The 26784-nt window shown below is 47.3% G+C and overlaps 1 long non-coding RNA gene across 2 annotated transcripts; it reads left to right on the forward strand.

Moving 5' to 3' along the window:
* Nucleotides 1–120: 120 nt before the first annotated feature.
* LOC136171124 (uncharacterized) lies at nt 121–26784 on the forward strand. 2 transcript variants are annotated; one of them, XR_010663760.1, is made up of 3 exons: nt 121–236; nt 3643–3792; nt 26140–26784. It is a non-coding gene; the product is annotated as an uncharacterized lncRNA (long non-coding RNA). The 2 variants fall into 2 exon arrangements; XR_010663759.1 differs by lacking the exon at nt 26140–26784 and adding an exon at nt 20760–21242.

Here is a 26784-nt window from a genome sequence, read left to right on the forward strand (position 1 = left end):
GGGACTTGGGGCCACGCCCCTCGCGGGAGCCCGCAAATTCCCGCCTAGAGCCCCGCGAGGAGCTCGCTGTTGGGGTCGGGTCTCGCGTGAGCGCGAGTTAACGCGGGCGGGGGCGGCGCGCCGGGGACGACTCTGTGAGGCAGCTGCAGTCCGCTCCCCTCACCAGCACCGGCCCCGCCAGTTCCCTGGGCGGTGTCCGCTGGGAGGTCTCCGGCGCGAACCGTCACTCCGCCCAAGTAAGTAAAAGGGTCGGAAAGCCCGGAAACCTGGCTTCACTGGATCTGACCAGCGGTCGGGCTGCCACTGGCCTGGACCTCACCACCGGGAAGATGTAGATAGCCCTGCATGTGCGGCCCTTGCCGGATCGGAGGGCGGGGTGTTCTCGGGCCCCCCAGAGCCCCTCCACCCAGAAGTTAGTGTGAGGACCCTCCAGGGTTCCAAACAGAGGTAAAGTTAAAAAGTTAATCGCTCAGTCGTGTCCGACTCTGTGACCCCACGGACTGTAGCCCACCAGGCTCCTCTGTCCATGGGATTCTCCAGGTAACAATACTGGAGTGGGTTGCCATGCCCTTCTCCAGGGGATCTTCCCGACCGAGGGATCGAACCCAGGTCTCCTGCATGGCAGACGGATTCTTTACCATTTGAGCCGCCAGGGAAGCCAATCATCCATGGTCCTGTATGGCAGCTGCAGTCCGCTCCCCTCACCAGCACCAGCCCCGCCAGTTCCCTGGGCGGTGTCAGTCCCCTACAAAGGTTCTCTTCCCAGTACGCAGTCCCTAAGTCCAGCAGAGTTACTCTAGGTGTCCGGCTAACACAACCGGCTGTATACCGCTGCTTTGGGGGCTGCCCTGGGGGCTCGGTCAGTAAGGAATCAGCCTGCAAGGCAGGAGACGCAGGTTCGATCCCCGGATTGGGAGGATCCCCTGGAGAAGGCAATGTTTACCCACTCCAGTATTCTGGCCTGGAGAATCCCATGGACAGAGGAACCTGGCGAACTATGTAGCTGTCCATGGGGTCACAAACAGACACGACTAAGCCACTAACACACAACAACCACTGCTTTTACACTTGCTTCCGAAGGTCCTGGGCTTAAAACAAATTCTCTGCCACTGTACTCTGCACAGTTCTGTGTGGTAAAGTACACAAAACACAGCTACTTGTACAGGATGCACACAAGGGACAGTGTACACCAGACATATGAACTAACTTACATGATTGGACATGTGAACACAGGTTCGCATTTTGAAAGTTCAGATGTAGGGGCCTTACTGTAGTTTACCCCCATTCTGCATTAAATACCTTTTTGTTGTTGTTTTACAATATAGATGACTTCAAAGGAATATTTCATTTTACTTTTAGATTTTGGGAGTATAAGAAAGCCACTTAAATTACTATTGCTTGGGAGCTTTTGGCATCTCTAAGAATTCTTAGGAAATGAGACAATCTACAGATTGCTTGCAGATTATTTTTATGATGTACTTGTTTTGAAATATCTTTTTGAGATTTTGACTTAAAGTTTTTTTCATGACTCCAACTCTTTTTTATGGCCCCTGAAAAGCTTCTAAGGCCTCCAAATACTGTGCATGGAATGCCTCATGCCAGAAAATGGTGGTGAGAACTTGGAGAGCATGAAACTTGTCCTAAGTCAGTACTGCTACTGCCACAGGCTTATAAAAAACCAGAAACTACTTCCAACAAGTTAAATCCTGTGCACATCTTTATTTTGTATGTTTCAGTGCCCTAAAGAACCAGGGAAAGACAAAGAAGTATCTATTTTTCTGAACACACAGCTTCTGAGAGTTGAGTTAAATACCTGCCTGAAATGACCTGGATAATTTCTGGAGTAACCTCTCCAAAGCAGAGATTAATGAGATCCAATTTAAGATGTGTGAAATTTAGACACATATTCCAGAAAGTCAATACATGTGGCATTTCTGATCTTTCAACACTCCAACCATCTAGACCTTTTAATTTCCTTTTATGCAGCTGTCTGCAGAGGTTCACTTATATTTGATCTGAGTTGTTTCCCTGTCTTTGGTACTTATCACACTAAGCCCAGGAAAGTAGACCTCAAAAACGGCCCCAAGCTCTTCCCTCTACTCTCACCCTTTTGCCTGGTGGCTTTCCCCTCCTCCTAGCAAGAAGCAGAGCCTGTTTTCCACCCCTTAAATCTGGATGTGAACATGTGACTTGCCTTGGCCAAAGGGACATCAGAAAATAGGGTGCTCTTGAGAAGCGCTTGTGTGTTTGGGCTTGCCCCTCTGACGGCCCCTGGGCACCCTCCGACTGCAGCTGTGCATTATCGTCCCGCCTGGCTGGAGGGGGTGGCCCAGGTATCTCTGTCACCCCAGCTGACACTCGCTTTTCTGCATCTCCCTAAAATAGGAAGACCCCAAACACAGTTTTTTGCCTCTGCTGGAAGCACTGCAAGTGTTCTCATTTACTGTAGAACAAAAATCAAACTCCTTCACCAGCACTCAAGACCTTGACTTTGGGGGCCCATCCTGTCCTTCCAAGTTCTCCCCACTTCTCTGCCTAAACAGCCCTTTCCTACAGCCTGGCTTCCTCCTCTCACCAACCCCCTGGGTCTTCCCATTGCCAGCGCCTAGAACATTCACCACTTCCATGCCCTCTTTCCTCCTCTTCAGATTCAGAGCTACCACTCTTTACTCTCCACACTAATACCTTCCTTCCCCACAAAGTCTTTCCTGGGCAATTCCAGTCTCTTTACTCATTCATTCAAACACACGAACACACAATGGAAAGAATATGGCTGCAGTCCCTGCTCTGGGGGAGCTTAGAGTCCAAGAGAACCGAGGGCACACAGCAGTCATCTGACACTTGGCACACACGTCCTTGTATTTCATCTCGGCGTTTCACATATCTGTGTCCACTCACAGTCAGAGTACAAGCTCTGTGAGGTCTGGAGTATCTCTTGCTGCACTCTGTAAACTTCTGTGTACTTCCTACAAAACTCTTAGAAAAGAAGAAGTGAAAGTGAAAGTCATCTCCAACTCCTTGCAATCCCATGGGCTATACAGTTCATGGAATTCTGTAGGCCAGAATAATACTGGAGTGGGTAGCTGTTCCCTTCTCCAGGGGATCTTCCCAACCCAGGGATTGAACCCAGGTCTCCCACATTGCAGGAGGATTCTTTACCAGCTGAGCCACCAGGGAAGCCCAATATCTATTAGAATGCTTTGCCAAACATAAACGCTTCACAAGTGTTTATTAGCTGATATTTTGGTTACCCTGAGAAATTTCCCAAAGGCTTCTTCAAACTTCAGTAAGTCTTCAGATATCTGTACCGATGTAGATAATTGTGTGGCCGTTGCCAGTGTGTTCGCCATGATGACTTATGTGTCCACAGATGAGAATACTGCTCGTTGCTGTGTGCTCTGGTTTCACTATCATGTCGTGTCTTTGAACCTGCCAAGATTTGGGATGGTTTCCTTCATTCCACTAGACCTTGCTTTGATTCTAACTTGATCACAATGAGATCAAATTTCTAAGACATAAGGACATAGAGACCAATTTTTTTTGTCTTTATGCCCCATACAAAACCCAGCCAAGCAACGTTCACATGTAACCCGAGTTCCTTCCCGCCTCTGTTGAAGGGCTTCTTTCTTTCCCTTATCCAAGCACTCACAATGGAGAGATAAACAAGCAAAAATCTACTAGCAAGCCAGCTGTCTATCCCCAGTGAAAAACACAAACTGTGATACGTTCACGAAATGGAATTTTACCCTGGCATGAAAAATCCTCAAACCACAGCTGCAAGCAACGATACAGGTAAGTCTCTACATCAGCACCGAACAGAAACATCTCCCCCCCCCGCCGCTTCCCAGCTCACTTAGAGTCAAACACTGATTCCTCACTGAGACCACCAGGGGCCCCGGGCCCCTCCAGTGCCCAGCTCTGCGACCCCCTACCACGCCGCCATTGCCTTCGTCCAGAACATACCTCCCATGGATCGCAACTGTGCCCTCCTCACTTAACATCGCAGCGTGAATGTTATCAACACAAACCAACCCAGATGCTTGCTCACCTCACCTTGTTCTCTTTTCCTCTAAACATGACTATTGTTTGTGTATGGGCTCGTTTTCTGTCCAGTCTAATTTGTCTGGTTCACTATTTTCCAACACCAAGCACAGTGCCTAGCAAATATCAGGAGCTCAGTAAATCTTTCTTAGGTCAAGAATTAAACGTGTGCATGAGAGAGAAACAGAGAGGTGACAGGGGAGAGGGGTGGAAAAAGAGAGAGAGAGAGATGGGGTGGGAAGTAGCTTTTGTAGAATAACCACTCCACTCCTGGCGTCTTGCGTGCATTGTGTAATTTAACCATCACAGCAAGCCTGTGAAGTAGGCTCTGTTGACTCTGCTTTACCACTGAAGACCCTGAGAAGAGGGTAAGTGACCTGACCTGTTCACACCATCCACATTCAAACCCAGGGCCATCTGATCACTAAGTCCTATCCTTCCCACAGCATAATTGCCCCTTGTGCTGCTGGACTATTCCTTGGACTATACAGTCTATGGGGTCGCAAAGAGTCAGACACGACTGAGTGATTTTCACTTTCACAATTGCCCCTTGCCATGTAATAAAACCACAGCCTGAGTTCATCGTGGGTGACATGGAGGAGAACTTCTAGAACTCCCCTCTTGGAAATTCTGCCTTAGCCACTCACCTCCCCTTCCCCTGAAATTTTTCCACCCTTGCGTGTCCCTGAGTACGTGCTGAAGCCTACCAGTCAGTCCAGGCTCCCTCTGCCCAGAGCTGCAGTGGCGGTGTAGTGCTCAGGCCTCTCCAGAGGTAAAGAGCAAAGAGGAGATGCAGAGAGACAGACACGATAGACAGATAGACAGGACAGATGGATGGATGAATAGGTAGACATATATAGATAGATAGAAGGGTAGGCAGATGGCAAACACAATAGATAGACTGATAGACACGATGGACAGATAGACAGACATGGTGGATAGATGGACAGACAGATAGGCCAAATGGGTGGATACATAGATAGATAGACAGATGGCCACAATATGGTCCCTACTTCCGTTCTCTTATAAAAAGCCAAAGTTCCTTGGGGAAGTGGTTGATTCTAGGGCTGAGGCAAGAAATATACAAGCTAAGCCAGGAGCATCTTGTAGTGCCAGAAAAGAAGAAAGTAGTCAGGGAGTTCCCTGACAGTCCAATGGCTAAGACGCTACGCTCTCACGGGGTCCTGGGTTCTGTCCCTGGTCGGGGAACTGAGATCCCACAAGCTGCGGGACACAGCCAAAAACAAAAACAAACGGTGATCAAAACCCAAAACAATAAAGGTATGGGGCTGTGACAGAGGGACACAGGCACCAACCTGAGAGTTAAAGCAAAACTAATTTGAACATAAAAATAAATAGCAAAGTATTGGGTTAGAATCAAAGTATAAAATAAATATTCATGAGTTAAAACTGACACAAACAAATGTTAACTTTATTAAATTCTTCCCCTCGGAGAAGTGGAGCTTACCTCCCCACCCCTAAGTGTCACTAAATTTATTGACCTGCTTCCAAAAAAAAAAAAAAAAAAGAAGGAAAAGTCAAGTAACTGCAGAGGAGAAACCTGGGGGTCAGTGTGAGTACCAGCAGGGGTAAGTCACGGTGGCAGCCTGCCCCCTTGATGTGGGTAACGAGAATGGCCCTTCACCCACGAGGCTTTCCTCCCCAACGCACACCCTCACTCCAACCACAAGAAAAATGTCAAACCAACCCAAATTGACCTGTGTTCTAAAAAATCCAGACCAATACACCCCAAAGTCGTCAAGCTCATCAAAAACAAGGGCAGTCTGGGAAACTGTCTCAGTCCAAGGCAGGCTCAGGTTGAATCAACACTGGTTCATTGGTGGTGATAAACGTCCTGTAGTGAGAGGAAGACAGCAAGGGAACTTGGATGTGGGGGACATGGGAACTCACTTATCTTTGCAACTTTTCTGTAAATTGAAAATTTGTTTTATTTTTTAATAAGGAAGAGAAAGAATGCCAGGTAGCTTTCAGAATCTCCAGGAGGATCCGAGACCAGACTTGGAGGAATGATGCCCCCGTCAAGAGCTGGTCCCCTGAAGATACCAGTGCCATTTCTGAGTATAAACATAGCATGCCCACAACTTACTTAATGGTAGTCACTTTCTTTTTTTTTTAATTTGACCAAGTCATGCAGCATGTGGGATCTTAATTCTGCCAACAGGAACCAAACCCATGCCCCCTGCATTGGAAGCAGAGAATCTTAACCACTGGACTGCCAGAGAAGCCCTCTGACACTCTTACAAGTGCAAACTCACTCTGCTCCCTGCACAACAAAACCCTAGGACTCTTAAGAGACAAGGTGACTGAGAAAACCACTAGTCTGTGACATTAGACATTAGTCTATGTCTCAAAATAGCCGTCTTATGGGGGTCTGGATGCCAGGTTCTTTTCTAGATCAGAGGTGAGGGAGGTGAGGAAACAAAGTAAAAATATCATTGTTGTCAGTCACTCGGTTGTACCCAACTCTTTGCGACCCTATGGACGTAGCCCACCGGCTCCTCTCTCCATGGGATTCTCCAGGCAAGAATACTGGAGTGGGTAGCCATTTCCTTCTCCTGGGGATTTTACCCACCCAGGGATTGAATCCAGGTCTCCTGCACTGGAGATGGATCCCTAACTGTCTGATCACCAGGGAAGCCCAAAAAAGGCCATTAATCTTGCAAATATCTCCTAGAATGTCAAGCCTCGGGCAGGAGCTGTGTTAATTTCTCTCTTCCTGCCATCCACAGGTGGACAAGGTTCTGAACAAAGGCACTTTAGTTTAACAGTTAGGCGGAGGGACAGGATTCTCTGAGGCGGGCCATTATGTATGATTATAATAGCAACAGCAAAGAAAAGCAAGTCAGAGCAACAGTTCCAACAAGCAGGCCATTGTTATTGCTCAGTTGTATCTGTATTGACTCCGTGGACTATAGCTCACCAGTTTCCTCTGTCCAAGTAATTCTCCAGCTAAGAATACCGGAGTAGGTTGCCATTCCTTTCTCCAGGGAGTCTTCCTGACCCAGGATCAAACCCGTGTCTCCTGCACTGCAGGTAGATTCCTTACTATCTGAGCCACCAGGGAAACCCAACATGGAGGCAGAACTGGCTTTTCCCTGCCTTCTAACTTCTCATAAGTCACGTCTAAGACCTTTCCTCTCAGGACCCTGGCTAATCGGCAGAACCTGGGTCATGAGCACACATCTGAGCGGCAAAGGAAGAGAGAGATGTTTTCCCCTTCTCTCATGGGAGGGGTCCCTGCTTCATAGGGAGGGGACATCCCCTGACATAGGAAGGGGCTTTGAATATTGTTCAGCCAAAAGGAATTATATGGTCCAAATACAGAGTTCTCTAATGGCCCAGTGTGATCCAAGTATAAAATCTAGATTGTAAAGAAATGAATGGACTTCTGAGTTTTGGTAGGTGATGACCATCCAGTGATTTGCTGTAGACCCCCAGCACTGGTTTGTGAAAGCCAATTGTTTATTTTTAGGAATTTCGCAGTTATTAAACACAGCATTATTTAAAACTAAATTATATAAACTTTGTTGTTGTTGTCGTTTAGTCGGTAAGTCATGTCTGACTCTTGTGACCCTGTGAACTGTAGCCCACCAGGCTCCTCTGTCCATGGGATTCTCCTAGCAAGAATCCTGCAGTGGGTTGCCATGTCCTCCTTCAGGGGATCTTCCAGACCAAGGGATCAAACCTGGGTCTCCTGCTTGGCAGGCAAATTCTTTGCTGCTGAGCCACCATCGGGGGACCTATATAAACTTACACTTAATTAAATTATCTTTCAAAAGGTAAAAGCTACTGAAAACCCATCATGTCCTAGTTACTTCATTATGCTCTCCTTGAGTCTACTTACATCTTTACAATGACGTGCCGCTCCTTATGCAGTGAGACACTGGTAGCTGGGATCGGCCGTGCCAGGAGCCAGTGGAAACCAGGAAACTTAACACATGGAAACCAGGAAATGCTGCAAATCAGAGCCTTTCCTGCCCCCTTGTCAAACTGGTTATTAGTTACAACACACCAGTGAAGCCAGCAAAGATTTTAGAAAGAGCCTAAAATGAAGATTTTCCATATTGTGGTCTGAGGTCAAACAGTAGATGGTCAGAGTGGTCATCCTTTCATAGAAACTGAGTGAGACTTGCTGATGAGGGTCATCTCAGGGGTCTGGAGCACTGGACCGAGGGGTCTCCTGAGAGGGAAACAGTAAAACAATCCTGAATCTGTGGAAGTACATAAACGTTGAGAAACACCTATTACTGTAGGCCAGTGAAACGCTCGCAGTTTGTTTACTTATTGGTGTTTTAAGGGGCAAAATGAAGTCATTCTTCCCTAATGCAGGAGGGCAGTGTGCAAGTTCAGGTGAAACCATTCACCTCGGATTGGGACTTGAACCCATGTGGCTGGGACTTAAACCCAGCCAAAACCCTGCTTGGGACCTGAGCCCACGTGGCTGGGACTCAAACCCAGCAAAAAACCATGGTACCTGGTTTCAGGACCTAATGAAGCTCAGGTTCTTAATGTCTCATCACAGAAAGAATTCAGTGAGAGACAGGTCAGAAGTGGACTTACTCAGACTCAGAGGAAGCACACCTCACAGACAGTGTGGGCCTTCGCAGAGGGCGACTGTGGCCCTGAGATGTGGTGGGGTTAGCTTTTATAGGCTGAGTAATTTCATATGCTCACGAGTGAAGGGATTATTCCAACCATTTTTGGGAAGGAGTGGTTTCTGGAATTTGGGCCACTGCCCACTCCTTAGTCTTTTAACAGTGCCTTGGAACTGACATCTAACAGATGACCATCATATCTACTACTAGGGGCAAGAATCCCTTAGAAGAAATGGAGTAGCCATCATAGTCGACAAAAGAGTCCAAAATGCAGAACTTAGATGCTATCTCAAAAACGACAGAATGATCTCTGTTCGTTTCCAAAGCAAACCATTCAATATCACAGTAATCCAAGTCTATGCCCCAACCAGTAATGCTGAAGAAGCTGAAGTTGAACGGTTCTATGAAGACCTACAAGACCTTCAAGAACTAACACCCAGAAAAGATGTCCTTTTCATTATAGGGGACTGGAAAGCAAAAGTAGGAAGTCAAGAGATACCTGGAGTAACAGGCAAAGTTGGCCTTGGAGTACAAAACGAAGCAGGGCAAAGGCTAACAGAGTTTTGCCAACAGAACACACTGGTCATAGCAGTGTGTTTTTCCAAAACACAAACCCCCTTCCAAACCACAAGACTCTACACATGGACTTCACCAATGGTCAATACCAAAATCAGATGGAGTATATTCTTTACAGCAAACATGGAGAAGCTCTATACAGTCAGCAAAAACAAGACCAGGAGCTGCCTGTGGCTCAGATCATGAACTCCTTATTACCAAATTCAGACTTAAATTGAAGAAAGTAGGGAAAACCACTAGACCATTCAGGTATGACCTAAATCAAATCACTTAACGATTATACAGTGTAAGTGACAAATAGATTCAAGGGACTAGATCTGATAGACAGAGTACCTGAAGAACTATGGACGGAGGTCCATGACATTGCACAGAAGGCAGTGATCAAGACCATTCCCAAGAAAAAGAAATGCAAAAAGGCAAAATGGTTGTCTGAGGAGGCCTTACAAATAGCTGAGAAAAGAAGAGAAACTAAAGGCAAAGGAGGAAAGGAAAGATATACCCATTTGAATGCAGAGTTCCAAAGAATAGCAAGGAGAGATAAGAAAGCCCTTCTCAGTGATCAGTGCAAAGAAATAGAGGAGAACAATAGAATGGGAAAGACTAGAGATCTCTTTAAGAAGTTAGAGATACCAAGGGAACATTTCACGCAAAGATGGGTACAATAAAAGACAGAAATGGTATGGACCTAACAGAAGCAGAAGATATTAAGAAGAGGTGGCAAGAATACACAGAAGAACTATACAAAAAAGATCTCCACGGCCCAGATAACTGCAATGGTGTGATCACTCACCTAGAGCCAGACATCCTGGAATGAGAAGTCAAGTGAGTCTTAGGAAGCATTACTACGAACAAAGCTAGTGGAGGTGATAGAATTCCATTTGAACTATTTCAAATCCTAAAAGATGATGCTGTTCAAGGGCTGCACTCAATATGCCAGCAAATTTGGAAAACTCATTAGTGACCATAGGACTGGAAAAGGTCAGTTTCCATTCCAATCCCAAAGAAAGACAATGCCAAAGAATGTTTAAACTACCACACAATTGCACTCATGTCACATGCTAGCAAAGTAAGGCTCAAAATTCTCCAAGCCGGGCTTTAATAGTATGTGAACCTTCCAGATGTTCGAGCTGGATTTAAAAAAGACAGAGGAACCTGAGATCAAATTGCCAACATCAGTTGGATCATTGAAAAAGCAAGAGAGTTCCAGAAAAACATCTACTTCTGCTTTATTGACTACACCAAAGCCTTTGACTATGTGGATCACAACAAACTGGAAAACTCTGAAAGAGATGGGAATAACAGACCACCTGACCTGCCTCCTGAGAAATATGTATGCAGGTCAAGAAGCAACAGTTAGAACTAGACATGAAACAACAGACTGGTTCCAAATTGAGAAAGCAGTACATCAAGGCTGTATATTGTCGCCCTGCTTATTTAACTCACCCTGCAGAGTACATCATGCAAAACGCCGGGCTGGATAAAGCACAAGCTGGAATCAAGATTGCCAGGAGAAATATCAAGAACCTCAGATATGCAGATGACACCACCGTTATGGCAGAAAGTGAAAAAGAACTAAAGAGCCTCTTGATGAAAGTGAAAGAGGAGAGTGAAAAAGCCAGCATAAAGCTCAACATTCAGAAAACTAAGATCATGGCATCTGGTCCCATCACTTCATGGCAAATAGATGGAGAAACAATGGAAACGGTGACAGACTTTATTTTTTTGGGCTCCAAAATCACTGTAGATGGTGACTGCAGCCATGAAATTAAAAGATGCTTGCTTCTTGGAAGAAAAACTATGACCAACCTAGACAGAATATTAAAAAGTAGAGACATTACTTTGCCAACAAAGGTCCATTGAGTCAAAGCTATGGTTTTTCCAGTAGTCATGTATGGATGTGAGAGTTGGTCTATAAAGAAAACTGAGTGCTGAAGAATTGATGCTTTTGAACTGTGGTGTTGGAGAAGACTCTTGAGAGTCCCTTGTACTGCAAGGAGATCCAACAAGTCAATCCTAAAGGAAAGAAATCAGTCCTAAATATTCACTGGAAGGACTGATGCTAAAGCTGAAACTCCAATACTTTGGCCACCTGATGCGAAGAATGGACTCCTTGGAAAATACCCTGATGCTGGGAAAGATTGAAGGCAGGAGAAGGGGACGACAGAGGATGAGATGGTTGGATGGCATCACCAACTCGACGGACTTGAGTTTGAGCAAGCTCTGGGAGTTGGTGATGGACAGGGAAGCCTGGTGTGCTGCAGTCCATGGGGTCGCAAAGAATTGGACATGACTGAGCGACTGAACTGAACTGGAATTGTCATGGCACCACTGGGTGTGTCATTTCACTTGCTGATTGAGGATCAAGGTCCAGTGTTGTCTGCCATCTTGGTCCCGTTTGATTCTAATTGGTTTATGTTGTGTCCTCGGGCTATGTCATTCTTTCAAAAGCCGTGCCCTGCCCCTTTCCCTCCTGTTATACAAGTGCAGAGAGGGACAGAGGTGCTGGCCTGTGTCTGTTCATTTCCCTGGGCCACCATAACCAAGTACCCAGGCTGGGCAGCTTAGACAATAGGAATTTATCTTCTCACAATTCGGAGGCTGGAAGTCTGAGATGAAAGTGTGGACAGAGTCATTGCTCCCATGGCCTGTCTCCTCCTCATGTCGTCACATGGCTATCCCTCTGTGTCCATCCTGTCGACATCATGAGATGTCAAATGGGATAGGAATGTGGTCTCAGATCTCACAGTCCTGGGTTTGAGTATCAGCTTTACCACATCTCAGTTTCAGGACCTTGGACAGTTTACTTACCAGCTCTGCCTTTTCTCTTATCTATAAATGGAAATGGGCTTCCCAAATGACCAAGATGCTTTCCTGATGTGGTTATTCTAACTACATGACACATCCATAAAGTGCAAGGGCACTGTAAATGTCCACTATCGTCATCCTCACCCTCATCTGAAAAGCCAGGATCTAAGTGTGGATTGCGCTGATATCTACACGATGGGTTATGTATTTATGAAACAGTCACAAATTTCTAAGAAAGTCATGGCAAACTTGTAACTCTTGTGTAAGAGACTAAGGACTAAAGAATGCTTTTTTAAAATTTTAATAATTTTCAGCCGTGCCACGAGGCATGCAGGATCCTAATTCCTTGACCAGGGATTGAAGCCACACCCCCGGCACTGGAAGCACAGAGTCCAAACTACTGGACGGCCAGGGAAGTCCCTGAAAGGATGCTTTAAATGGTTGAAAGTAGCTTTAACTTGCCAAGAAATCGTCTGACTGTAGTTCCGTAAGAGCTGAGACTGACAAGGACTAATCAGAGGAAACTAAGGGACGGGATGTGGATGGGAATTAGCCGGGGGAAAACTGCAGGGAATCATGGGAATTAAAATCCGCAGCTAAAAATAGCACTCTCCACTTCCTCCTCAGCTTTTGGTGTCAGGTTCTGATTTTAACAAGATTCTGTGTTAGATAAATCATGCGGACTTCACCCATCCCTCTCTAACTCTCACTGAAGCATAAATAAAGAGATGATCAAGAGGCTGCTAGCAGAAGAAAGGAGAGAAGAGGCCTGAATAATTCCTGTGTGCCCAGAATTTCTCCTTTATTCCCCCTCCCTTCGCCACATGCTGTTGGCTTTCCTTAGCGTGTACCCGCAGGCCCCAGCCTCTACACAGTAACCATCCGGCAGCCACGGGAACACAGGACCCCAGGAACTCCAAGACAAGAAGAGACTTGCACAGACGTCTTTAAAGTTTGTCCCCAGGCAGTGTACACACAAAAGCACTGTATCTCTGCTCGGGAGGAGGGGAGCTTTCCCACCCAGGGGCATGCTGAAAGGCAGGAAGGGAGCAGCAGGGGAAGAAGATGTGGTGCCCCAGGCCAGGAGGGGGACAGGGTGCACAGAGGCAGAGCACGTGTCCTGGGCCCACCCCACAGGAGAGCAGCTCCGGCCCCGGGAAACGTTCGCCAGCCAAGAGCAGAGAGCAGGCCCCCACGCCCCCGAAGTCCTGTCTGTGCGGGTCTTTTCCGGCCTTGGCAAAGGTGACAGCAAGGAAGCGGCCTGGTTGAGAAAATGTTCTTGTTGCAAAACCAGCTCATAAACTGCTCTAGGAAAGGGCAGTCAGAGCTTTGGAAAATGGATGCTGAACTTTCAACACTTGTTACACTAACTTTTAAATTGCTTTCTAAAGAATTGCTTAAATTGCTTTCTAAAGAAGAAAGGGATATAGGAAGCCGTGACCAAAACCATCCCCAAGCAAAAGAAATGCAAGAAGGCAAAGTGGTTGTCAGAGGAGACCTTACAAGTAGCCGAGAAAAGAAGAGACATGAAAGGCAAAAAAAAGAAAAGGAAAGATATACCCATCTGAATGCAGAGTTCCAGAGAATACCAAGGAGAGATAAGAAAGCCTTCCTAAGTGACCAATGCAAAGAGACAGAGGGAAACAATGAAATGGGAAAGACTAGAGATCTCGTCAAGAAAATTAGAGATACCAAGGGAACATTTCATGCAAAGATGGGCACAATAAAGGGAAGAAATGGTATGAACCTAACAGAAGATATTAAGAAGAGGTGGCAAATATACACAGAAGAACTATACAGGAAAGATCTTCATGACCCAGATAACCATGATGGTGTGGTCACTCACCTAGACCCAGACATCTTTAAGTGTGAAGTCAAGTGGGCCTTAGGAAGCATTACTACAAGCAAATCAGGTGGAGGTGATGTAATTCCAGATGATCTATTTAAAATCGTAAAAGATGATGCCATTAAAGCGCTGCACTCAATATGCCAGCAAATTTGGAAAAGTCAGCAGTGGCCACTGGACTGGAAAAGGTCAGTTTTCATTCCAGTCCCAAGGAAATGCAATGCCAAAGAATGTTCAAACTACCATACGATTGTCCTCATTTCGCATGCTAGCAAGGTAGTGCTCAAAATCCTTCAAGTTAGGCTTTAGCAGTATGGGAACAGAGAGAGAACCTCTTGATTTACAAGTGGATTTAGAAAAGACTGAGGAAGCAGAGATCAAATTGCCAACATCCATTGGATCATAGGGTTTCCCGTGTGGCTCAGCTGGTAAAAGATCCGGCCACAATGCAGGAGACCTGAGTTTGATCCCTGTGTTGGGAAGATCCCTTGGAGAAGGGAACGGCCACTCACTGAAGTATTCTGGCCTGGAGAATTCCATGGACTAATTCATGGGGTCACAAAGGGTCAGACACAACTAAGCAACTTTCACTTTCACTTTCATTGGATTGTAGGAAAAGCAAGGGAATTCCAAAAAAAAAAAACTTCTGCTTCACTGACTATGCTAAAGCCCTTGGCTGTGTGGACCACAGTAAACGATGGAAAATTCTTAATTAGATGGGAATACCAGACCACCTGTCTCCTGAGAAACTTGTGTGTAGGTCAAGAAGCAATAGTTAAAACCAGACATGGAACAATGGACTAATTCAAAATTGAGAAAGGAGTACGTCAAGGTTGTATGTTGTCACCCTGCTTATTTAACTTCTGTGCAGAGTACATTATGCAAAATGCCAAGCTGGATGAAGCACAAGCTGGAATCAAGATTGCCCAGAGAAATATCAACAACCTCAGATATGCAGATGAAACCACACTAATGGCAGAAAGCAAAGAAGAACCAAGAGCCTCTTGATGAAAATGAAAGAGGAGATTGAAAAAGCTGGCTTAAAATTCAGTATTCAAAAAACTAAGATAATGGCATCTGGTCCCATCACTTCATGGCAAATAGAAGGGGAAAAAGTGGAAATGTTGGCCGATTTTTTTCTTGGGTTCCCAAATCACTGCGGTTGGTGACTGCAGCCATGAAATTAAAAGATGCTTGCTCCTTAGAAGAAAAGTTATGACAAACCTAGATGGCATATTAAAAAGCAGAGACATCACTTGCCGACAAAGGTCCATATAGTCAAAGCTATGGTTTTCCCATGTACAGATGTGAGAGTTAGACCATAAAGAAAGTTGAATGCTGAAGAATTTATGCTTTCAAATTGTGGAAAAGACTCTTGAGAGTCCCTTGGACTGCCAGGAGATCAAACGAGTCAATCCTAAAGGAAGTCAACCCTGAGTATTCACTGGAAGGACTGATGCTGAAGCTGAAGCTCCAATAATTTGGTCACCTGATATGAAGAGCCAATTCATTGGAAAAGACCCTGATGCTGGGAAAGTCTGAGGGCAGGAGGAGAAGGGGACGACAGAGGATGAGATAGTTGGATGGCGTCACTGACTCAATGAACATGAATCTGAGCAAACTCCAGGAGATAGTGGACAGGGAAGCTTGATGCGCTGCAGTCCATGGGGTCACAAAGAGTCAGACACGGCTTCGTGACTGAACAACAATAAAGAGGAAGAAGAGGGAAGGCATGTTTAAGGAGTCAGGCCTTCTCCGTTTCCTTTTTTTCCTCTGGGTGCACCCAGGGGAGTAAAGTTATCTCGGCTGTCTTACAGGTACAGTACTCCATCCTTCTCACCACTTGGTGAGTCCCACTGACTATCCTTAATGCATGTATTTAACTAGTCATATGTGGATAGACATTCAGGTTGTTTAGACTTTTGTATTCTTGTGCAAATGATGTTGTGCAAAGATCCTTGTATATATTTATTTGCACACTTGTACAAAGCTTGGAGGCGGTCCCCCACATCCCCCATGGGAGTTTCTTCTCCTTTGCTCCCTCCTGGGAGTTTCCAGATGAAGTCAAAGCAGCCTAGGTGCTTTCGGCAAAGGCTACATCATCCCAAGGACCCTCCCAGCAAAACGTTCTGTGGGGGACCTGGTGGAGGCAGAGCCAGAGTTGCCTGGCAAGGGGGTGGGTCACATCTGAGTCTCCACTCGTCACCAGGCCTGGCAGAGGAGACAGTGCCCGTAGGCAAGTCAGGGAATCCACCAGGAGGATGCAGACCTCACCCGGGCGTCCCCAGGGGCTGCAGGCCCAGCCACAGGCCCCCTGAGGACACCTGCCCGCCTGGACCCGCAGCCTGCATGAGGCTCCTCCCCTGCCGCTGAGGTGCAGCGCTGAGAGCCAGGCCCAGGAGGAAGCACGTGCAGATGGGGAGCAGGCTGGGCTTGGGGTGGCTCCACTGAGAGCGTCTTGTCCCCGTGCTTTGCTTGCCGCCTTCCTTTCAAACCTTTAACTTTCCAGATCAGCTTTGCTGTAGTTTGTTGTTATCCCTGGACCCCTCCAAATCCTCTCAGTCTTAGGTTGGATTTGAGTTATGGAGAATTGCCTTTTTTTTTTTAAACAACATTCGCGTCTTCCTGTTTAAAGCAGGGAATGGTTTCATGAGCATCTAAGAGAACTGACATCTTTCTGTTGGCTCTTGGCTCTGGGATTGCAAGCCATGCCCAGCGGCCAGAACCCTGAGAAGCTTCTCCAAGACTCCTGCTCTCTGCAGTCTGGTCTGCCCAGGACTCCTCACACCCCAGGGGGCAGCCTTTCCACACAGCGAGCCCAGGTCACTCACAGCAGAAGACACCTCACCGGGGCCCCTCTGCCAAGCATTACTAAAGGAGCTGGAAGGGCTCATCTGTGCAGCTTGTAAAGCTGGTCAGAAATATCTTGGTCACCTTTATGGGCTCCTGGGCAGTGCCATTCCTAAACATCCTGCTACTAATGTTCTTCTTTTACAGCATTTTTAAGCCAGGTTTCAAGTGAGTGTCATAAAAATCACTGATCCAGGAAGTCAGCGCCATAATCCCCAGACATAAACTGTGAGGGCAAGACAGAGCACCGCCGGGCCGCCTGGCGTGCCTGCAGCCTGAGTACAGGTGCCAGTCGTCAGCAGGCCGTCAGGACGCAAAGATGCGCTCCAGGAGCGGGGTGAGGAGGGCCCAGGGTCGCAGGTGGGGCCTGGAGGGCAGTGTGACCTGGGAGGACAGGAAAGCCTCCATTATCAGCAGCGCTTGCCGCTTTCCAGAGTTGACCTTCTGGAGAGGTTTCTGTGACCGTGAGACAGCGAGACAGCGGACTTACCTGGTGGTCCAGTGGCTAGGACTGTGCACTCCCAGTGCAGGGGGCCTGGGCTCCATCCCCAGTCAGGGAACTGGATCCCACACACAGCTAAAGGTCTAGCGCACCGAGTGCTGCAACTAAGATCCCGTGTGAGCAAACAAATTAGTTAAATAAATAATACACATTTTTTAAAAAATCGAGCCAAACACGCACAGACAGCCTGAGGCTTGCGTTGCGCTGTGGCTCGCTGTGGCTCACTGTGCCCTGCGCACAGACGTTCTGGACGTGGTGGTGGTTTCTGTGTGCTCGGGTCTCTAGGCATCAGTTCTCTAACTTCCCTCTCCAGCATTTCCTTCTCCCGGAGCTTCTCCGCCAAGACCTGCTGTCAACCGCAGCGCGGAGGTCACAGCAGGAATAGAGCCGTAGAGGTGGCTGTGGTTGTTCAGTCGCTCAGTCGTGTCCGACTCTCTGCGACCCCGTGGATTGCAGCACGCCTAGCCTCCCTGTCCATCACCGACTCCCGGTGTTTACTCAAACTCATGTTCCTCGCGTTGGTGATGCCATCCAACCATCTCATCCTCCGTCGTCCCCTTCTCCTCCTGCCTTCGATCTTCACCAGCATCAGGGTCTTTTCAGAGGTAGCTGAAAAAGAGGTTAAAAAAAAAAAAAAAAAAACAGAGGTAGCTGTTTGTCTCCAAATCAAGAAATCTTCAGGCACTGGCAGTCCAGTAATTAGGACACCCCGCTTCCTGCAGGGGGCGTGAGTTCAATCTCTGGTCGTGGAACTAAGATCCCACATGCCCAGCGGCCGGGTCAAAAAATTACAGGAAAAAAAAAAAATCTTCAAATGAAGCTCAATGCAAGAACCAAACACAAGCGTTGCTTTGGAAAACGCTTCAGTAACCTGATGTTTGTCTGATGGGAACGGTGTGTGTCTGGGCTTGAGTGTCAAAAACGTTAGCAGAGGTTGGGGCGCCACTCCCCGACAAAGGCCGGGGCCGCCCTTCGCTCCCCAGCGGTCCGCAGTCGTTCTGAGGAGGCGCCCCGGCATCGCTAGGGGGCAGGCGCGCCAAGCGGAACACGCTCTCCGGGCTGGGCCGGGTCCGCGCCGGGCGCCTGCAATTGGCCCTCCCTGCTCCTGGGGCCTCAGAGTCATCAATCGCTCTCCTCGCCTGGGTACCGGGTTTTGAGCACCGGAGCCCGCCACAAATCACAGGAATGGCGTATTTGGCACCAAAAGTGATGCTCTGTATCCTACCTATCTTTACACTGCGTTTTTCCTGAATCAGGGGCGTGCCCTGGGTCTTAAGGCGATTTCTTTTAGTGAAATCAACCGACAATGTGGGACCGGCTGGGAGCGGAGAGAGTTCTGCGGTCCAGCCCCTGGTTCCTTCTTTACAACCCACAGATTCTCCCAAAGTGAAAAAAGCCTCATAAGCTACAGTCGTTCACTGGAGAAGGAGCCTTAAAGTGAGAACCTATCCTAATTTATTATCACTTCCCAAAGTGGACTTATTTTATCACTAATAATGTTTTAACTTTTATGTGGCATTTTGTAGCTCACAAACCACATGCTATCCATTATTTACAATAACCCAACAAGATAAACTAGGATAAGCATCCCTTTTTAACAGATGAGGAAACTGAAATATGATGGGGTAAAATAACTATCCAGTTAGTAATTACAGTAGTTAGCAAGTTAAAATAACTTGCACAGTGAGTAAACCACAGAGGCAATACCAGCCTTCAGATCTCAGTTCCAAGTCCAGAACGTGCTCTCCCATTCTCCGAAGCCACCCCAGGAGAAAGAATGAGTCACAGACGCAGACAGAGATGGAGTTATGGTGCAGACAGAGGCAGATGTAGAACTATCATAGCTAGGGGTGTGAGTGGAGATGTTAGAGATGTAGTTATGGTTTTGCTATGGATGTCAATATAGATCGGGTGATGGTTACGGATGTAGAGGTAGATACCCAGTTATAGAGACATGGAGGTAGAGATGGTGAAGGAAATGCGGATGGAGATGGAGGTATGAAATGCCTCGAGCTGGCCAATCCTAAAGGAGATAAGTCCTGGGTGTTCACTGGAAGGACTGATGCTGAAGCTGAAGCTCCAATACTTTGGCCACCTGATGTGAAGAACTGACTCACTGGAAAAGACCCTGATGCTGGGAAAGATTGAGGGCAGGAGGAGGAGGGGACGACAGAGGATGAGATGGTTGGGTGGCATCACTGGTTCAATGGACATGGGTTTGAGTAAACTCCAGGAGTTGGTGGTGGACAGGAAGGCCTGGCTTGCTGCATGGGGTCACAGAGTCGGACACAACTGAGTGACTGAACGGAACTGAGCTGGCCACATTAAAAATTCTAACATGCAGCTAGAAAACCCTGGACCTAGATTCTCTGGCTCCAGGTCATCCCCTTCTGTCCACAGAAGGCCTGGTTTTAGGGAGACAATGCCATGGAAATGATGTCTGCCAGGCTGGAGATTTCTGCGGCCACTGGTTTTATGTACTGAAAGGGATGATAAGAAATTCCCTTTCTCTTGTTCAGCAAAATCAGCCTTTAATATATTTAGAAATTTTGGAGCTTCCTGGGACAGTCTAGGATATTAGTTTATACATAATCCTACTTTTTCCTTATATATTTGAGAATAAAAGATGAAACTCAAAGAAAAAAATGAAGTTAAAAATATGTTATATTTTTTACTAGTATGAAATTAAATTATGTTTTAAGAGTTCCAATACATTTCTAACTGTGGTAGATTTTAAGGTAATTATGTGTCTCTTCGGTAATATATTTGCTATCAACTTATTGCATAAAAGGATTGCTTGTGAACGTAAGATTATTTTTAGATTTATAGCCCTTTCAAGTGAAAAAGAGGTTTTTCAGGAGTACTTCCGATTTCCAGTGTCTGGTGAATTTTCCATTTGCCATCAATAACACCGCCTACAGAAATCCCCCTTCATATAAATCCAGCCTGACATTCCTATAATGCACAGTGCAAAAGAGTGCTCTTAGGGCAAGAAATAATCTGTGTGAATTATATCAGGCCAGCGTGCTGAAAACATTCATCCCGCAATTTATGAATTCAGATGCTCCCAGAACATGTTTTGGTATTCTAACGAGATGTAGGTGTTTTTATATTCATTAGCTATCTTGATAAATGTTTATTGTGGGCACAGTGAAAACTGCTGATTTGAAAAAATATTTCTGTAATCATTTTTTTGGCCTACCTCTAACATTTATTAATCACATGATCAAAACTGTATGGCACTATTACCCAGTCTAGGGCTTCCCAGGTAGCCCAGTGGTAGAAAATCCCTCTGCCAGTGCAGAAGATGCCGGAGACACAGGTTCGATCCCTAGGTGGGGATGATCCCCTGGAGGAGGAAGTGGTGACCCACTGCAGTATTACTGCCTGGAAAATTCTGTGAACCGAGGAACTGGCAGGCTGCAATCCATGGGGTCGCAGAGTCAGACACAAGTGAACGACTAAGCACACACGTTACCCAGTCTAAGGTTGTTTTTGTTGCTTTGATTTTTCCGATGTAAAGACACTGTTAAAGGCATTGGTTGAAGCTCTGCAGTTTGGCTGTCTCTGCGGGTGTGTTGGAGGCCTCAGTGTCCATGGACCACTCCACTGCCGCCTGGGTTCAGTCTGTCCAGCACGGATTTGGGAGGCACCTGGGCAAGCTGCAGAGGTCCAGGTAGAGCTGCCATTGTGCATGTCATGTTGTGCTATGTTACACGGCTTTATGTTACTCCGTGTTACTTTGTAGCTATATCCTGTTGTGCCTTATGTGTTGTTGCATTATGTTGCTCAAGCTGTGTGTCATATCATATTACTACATTATATTGTTTTAGGCTATAGAGCTATGGTTGCAATAGAGAAAAATTATAATTTTGTCTGAATTGAGGATGGAGTAAGTGTTTGGGCTGAATGATACTCTGTCCACACTGTCTGCATTCCCTGGATAGTTTGTACTCTCTTCATCTTCTGGGTTTTGATTTGTTCAATTGACTGTTTTGAAAATTAAAGGCTGAGAACTCAATGCTTACCCAGCTTCCTGCCTTTATGTAAGTGTGTGTGTATATGTGTGTGTGTGTGAGAGAAAGAGAGAGAGAGTGTGTTCTTGAAGATCTCAGAGGGCTGGGATTCTACTGGGTTGGCTCAAAAGTTCATTTGGGTTTTTTTGTCAACCCAATGTAATTGTTCTTAGTGACCAGCCCTCCTGACTGAGCCCCTGAGTCATCATCCTTCATTCACACAAATGTAGAAGCTGGCAGACACTCTGACTTCCCCTCTAAGGCTCTGCACTCAGTGCTTCTCACGATGATGTCTGTCTCGCTTAGCTCCTGGCTTGTGTCTTGGGAGTGGAATTTAGTCTATTATCTGAATTACAATTACAAGGAAAAAACATGCAAATAGATGTGTAACATAAACTGAGGGTTTATTTTTGAAAGTCACTCAGCCAGCTTCTACAGTCAGTTCATTGATGAGAAACCATACACTTCTTTGTGAAAGATTGTTCCAGAAGCATTGGAAATCCAAGTAGGAATAAATCAGACTAATTTTCAAAATTCACAGGGATAAACTTTTTATTATGAAATCATGAAGGTTCCATTCTATTTAAATTCAAATGTGGTTAACTCCTTTTAGATATGTTACAATAATAAATAGTGGACTGAGGGGGTGGTAGTGAATATCCTTGATCCCTGTAAATAATTAGCTTGGTTGGCTTAGAGAGCATAATGTCTAACATTGTAAAAAATCCCAGCCTTCTAATTCTGTCTCGTTAGCAAAAGTAAATAAGTTTGTGTTAGGCTCACAGACTACCACAGGGACCCGGTATTGTTCCAGGACCGACCAAACAAGGGGAGCGTGCTTGCTGGCAATAGTTATCAGCTGGGTTTTCCTCTTCCCACAAGGAGCAGGACTTGAGTAGGTTAGCTGCTCTCGCAGTTATTCTGGTGGTCCATAACAGCCAACAGCCGAGGGGCAGACAAAGGAACTGGTTCTCCGGGGCACCCCAGAGGGGTGGCAGAGAGCTTCTCTGTTTCCCCGAGATGGGCCATGGGGCTTCAGTGAGATGATGCCAGTGGTCAGTGTGAACGTGGTAACGGCCCAGCCAAGTGCAATCTGCCCAAGCTCCTCACTTTAGTGCTCTCTTAGATGTACCCACACGCTCGCTCTTGCCTCAGGCTGTTTCCAGAGCCACACTGTCATCATCTATCGGTTGATACTTGCAGAGGAGGAGAATCACGCTTCCTCTGTGCATAGCGTCTGCACATGCCTGATCCATCCTAGGACATGGTTGTCCTTCCTTCGTGTTCCAAGCAGAATGACCTGATGTCTTGCTTGGGGTGGAGAAGATGTCCACAGTCACCCTCTTCTTTTTCTTTTTAGTTTCATCCATTCAGCTCACTAGTATTGACTTTCTCTGTACTCTGCACTATTCTGAGGGAAAAAGAAATAGTGACAGTCATTCAGTTGTGTCCAACTCAGTGCAACCCAATGAACTGTAGCCCACAAGGCTCCTCTGTCCATAGGATTCTCCAGGCAAGAAAACTGGAGTGGGTTACCATTCCCTTCTTCAGGAGATCGGCCTGATCCAGGGATTGAACTCCGGCCTCCTGCATTGCAGGCAGATTCTTTACTGTCTGAACCACGTTAGGCACTTAGAATATTTGCATAAATAAAGTTGGTAAATAGATACTTACATAAATACACAACAGTGCTTACAGCTCAGCTACCCTATGCTTGAAGTGAAAGTGAAAATTGCTCAGTTGTGTCCAACTCTGGATTCTTTACCAGCTGAGCCACCAGGAAGTCCAAGAATACTGGAATGGGTAATCTATCCCTTCTCCAGCAGGTCTTCCCGACCCAGGAATCAAATCGGGGTCTCCTGCATTGTAGGCAGATTCTTTACCACCTGAGCCACCCAGGAAGCCCAAAAAAGTAAAAGTGTCAGTCACTCAGTCATGTCTGACTCTTTGCAACCCCATGGACTACAGCCCACCAGGCTCCTCTGTCCATGGAATTCTTCAGGCAGAAATACTGGATAGGTGACTGTTCCCTTCTCCAAGGGACCTTCCCAATCCAGGGATCAAATGTGGGTCTCCTGCACTGTAGGCAAATTCTTTATCATCTGAGCCACCAGGGAAAGTCCCATACTTATACTTTAGGAAAAGGACAAATGTAATTGGTAATTATAATTTATCAATTAAGTATCAGGTTATGATTGATAAATGCTGTACAGAGAATTAAAATAGGATCTTGTGATAAAGAGCAGGTTAGGTCTAGGAAGACCCAAAGGAGAACTCTGAAAGATGGGCAGAGGGAAGCAGGCGGGTCAGGGGCGCAGGCTGGAGGGACACCAGGCCGGGGGGCGTCTCACAAGCCCCGACCAGCAGCACAGGGGCCAGGCTGGGCGTCTCCTGACCCGCAGCCCTGAACAGGAGGTGATCCGGGTAGGCTGGCCCCCTGCCATGGCAAACAGGAGTTCTGCCCCCTGCCAAGACCAGGTCGCCCAGAGCATCGGCAGGGGACTGGCCGGAAGTGGCCAGAGGACACACTCTGCACACACCTAGAGACACTGGACGCCCAGGGGCCCGGCGGCAGGGGCCGGGGAGGACCCACCCTCTGGGCCAGGAGACACTCTCAGCCCTGGGGCTGGGGACTCTTCCCCTTGAGGCATCGGGTGGCCTGGCCTGGGGAAGACTCCCTCGCCCCCTCAGATGGCCCCAGCAGGGACCAGGGGAGCCCCACCAGCACCAGGCAACACGCAGACTCCGCAGGCCAAGCATCAAACTGCCACTGGAACCACCGCCCAAGGAAGGAAGCCACGAGCTGCGTGCTGAGCCTAAACGAGGTGACCGCCTGCTGAAATAAAGACCCAAATGGCACCAGCCTCCTAACATAGTAACTTCAGTGTCCGGGGGAAAATTGACGACCGCACGTCGTTCCAGGAACTAGGAACATCACCACCGGAGTGGGAAAAGACGATCAGACAGTGTCCGCACCAAGACCAGGTCAGATGCTGAACTCATTCGGCAGGGCTTTAAAGCAGCCATGAACAAAAATGCACCAGCGAGGAGCTCCAGGTTCTCTGAAAACACATGAGAGAGTAGAAACCTTGGCAGAGAAATAGAATTATGTTTTAAAAGAACCAAAGAAAATCACAGAACTGAAAACTACAATAACTAAAGTAGAAAACTCAGTGGACACCCTCAGTCGTGGAGCAGGGACGACAGAGGCCAGGATCACTGACCTTGAGGACAGATCAGCAGAGTCTGCACGATCTCAGGAACAGAGAAAATTGACTGAGAGGCGTGCAGAGTCAGGGCCTGCTGGACAGAACCCAGAGGCCCGCAGGCACCACATCAGCGCCCAGAGGAGAGCAGGGCGGTGGGGCTGAAAGAAGGCTCCCCTGGGGACGCAGAACCTGCCTGCCAATGCCGGAGGTACGACAGATGCTGGTTCGATCCCTGGGTTGGGAAGGCCCCCTGAGAAGGAAATGGAAACCCACTTCAGTAGTCATGCCTGGAAAATTCAATGGACAGAGGAGACTGGTGGGCTAACGTCCATGGGGCTGCAGAGTCAGACAAAACTGAATATGCGCAGACACCAAAAGAGGAGTCCACAGAACAGTGGCTGAAAAATTGGGAAATGTGGTAAAAGACATACACCTACAGATTCAAGAAATTGAGCCTTGAGCCAGGATAAACCCAAAGAAATCCATCCAAGACCTGTCGTAATTAAATTCAGGAAACTCAAGACAAAGAATCATGAAAGCAGCCAGAGAAAAAGCACAAATTACCGACAGATGAACATCAATTCAATTAGAGCAGCTTTGTCATCTGAAACCCCAGAGACCAGAGGAAAAGGCATGACACTTGTCCAGGGCCAAAAAAATGACCTGTGAGCCACAAATTCTGTAGCCTCAGTAAAACTGTCCTTCAGGACTAAAGGGAAAGAAGACATTCTCAGAAGAAAACACTAAAAGAATTTGTCGCTAACAGCCCTTTGTGCGTGTCCTGTGTCATGTCTGATTCTTTGCCACCCCATGGTCTGTATCCCACTAGCCTCCTGTGTACGTGGGATTCTCCAGGCAAGAATACTGGAGTGGGTTGCCATTTTTACTCCAGGGGATCTTCCTGACCCTCTGATTGAACCCGGGTTTCCTGCATTGGCAGGCGGATTCTTTACTACTGAGCCACTGAGGAAGCCCCAACAACCCATCAAGTGTGGCCAAAGGAAGTTCTTCACATGTTACAGAAATGACAAAAGAAGGAATCTTGGAGCGTCAGGAAGGAAAAAGGAATGACAGAAAGAGCAGAAATAGGGGCCAATGCCACAGGCTTCCTTTTCCTCATGAGTTTTCTAAGTCATGTTTGATGATTGCAATAAAAGTTGTGATACTGTTCGATACCCAGGACCAGGATGTGTAGAAGTGGAGCCTAAAGGAAAGCAAGGTTCCCACACTTCACCTCCACGGCATCACAGACCCTCCCTGGGTGCTCATGGGAGGAAGCTGACCCAGAGCTATCACGCGGTGAGGTGATACCAAATTTGGGGAAAACACATTGACATGTGCGTGATTTGCACTATGTAACTAAGATCCAATGCTCCGTCGAACCATAATTAAAATGTGAGTCCTCCCAACGTGTGCACAGAAAAATCCTTCATGCTTATCCTTCCTCCGACTCAGCATCAGTCAAACGTGCTAATTCACAAACAGCCTCTTCTGACTACAGAGTCGGTGCCTTAGATCACAGCGGCTTCCCGGGTTCGCAGTCGTGAATTTCAGACGATCAGGTAAAAAGCCATCCTTCTCCAGCACACACACCCAAAAGGTCTGACTCCACCTTGAAAGTGGTTGGTGATCTTCTGTCTTACCTGAAGCATTGCCTCCATTATTCATTGTATTCCAGGAATAGTAGCGCTGCTGCCATCTGTGAAACTGGCCACCAAGAAATGGAGACTGGCAACAAATGAGAGAATGGGAAAGGAGACCGGGGATACTACGAGAAGACAGGGACCGGGGGCAGCCGTGACGATGGGGTCCAGGCTGCCCAAGACGCTGGAGTGCAGTCGGCGAGGGAGGTGACAAGCCCCTGCCCCTCCCCGGGACCTGGGGACCTAGGTACAGTCTCTGCACGTGACCTCCCTGCGCACCCCCTCCCATGACGGGGTGGCCACTTAGGGGGGCTCTCCCTTGAAGAGGCAGCCTAGGAAGGGATGCTGGGGAGGCTGGTGTAGTCTCAACCCGCTCGTTTCCCGTCACCCCACTCCTGCAGAGGTCTGGGCTTGTGTGTATCCCCTCACGTGACAGTTCAGTGGGTCCCTGCTGCATGAGCTGTTTGTCCCCAGGAGGACCCACCTGGCCCGACCCCCCGTGCCTTTACCTGGGTTTATCTGGGCCACCTGTGTCCACTGTCTGCCTCTCCCTCAGTGATCCCGACCCCAAGAGTCAGCGCAGCCCACCGTGGAAGAGAGATGCTGGACCCAGAGAAGGAGGATGCCTCGTGTGTGTGTGTGTGTGTGTGTGTGTGTGTGTGTGTGTGTGTGTGTGTGTG

This window comes from Muntiacus reevesi, chromosome 6, assembly GCF_963930625.1.
Source record: "Muntiacus reevesi chromosome 6, mMunRee1.1, whole genome shotgun sequence".
NCBI classification, from domain to species: Eukaryota; Metazoa; Chordata; class Mammalia; order Artiodactyla; family Cervidae; genus Muntiacus; species Muntiacus reevesi.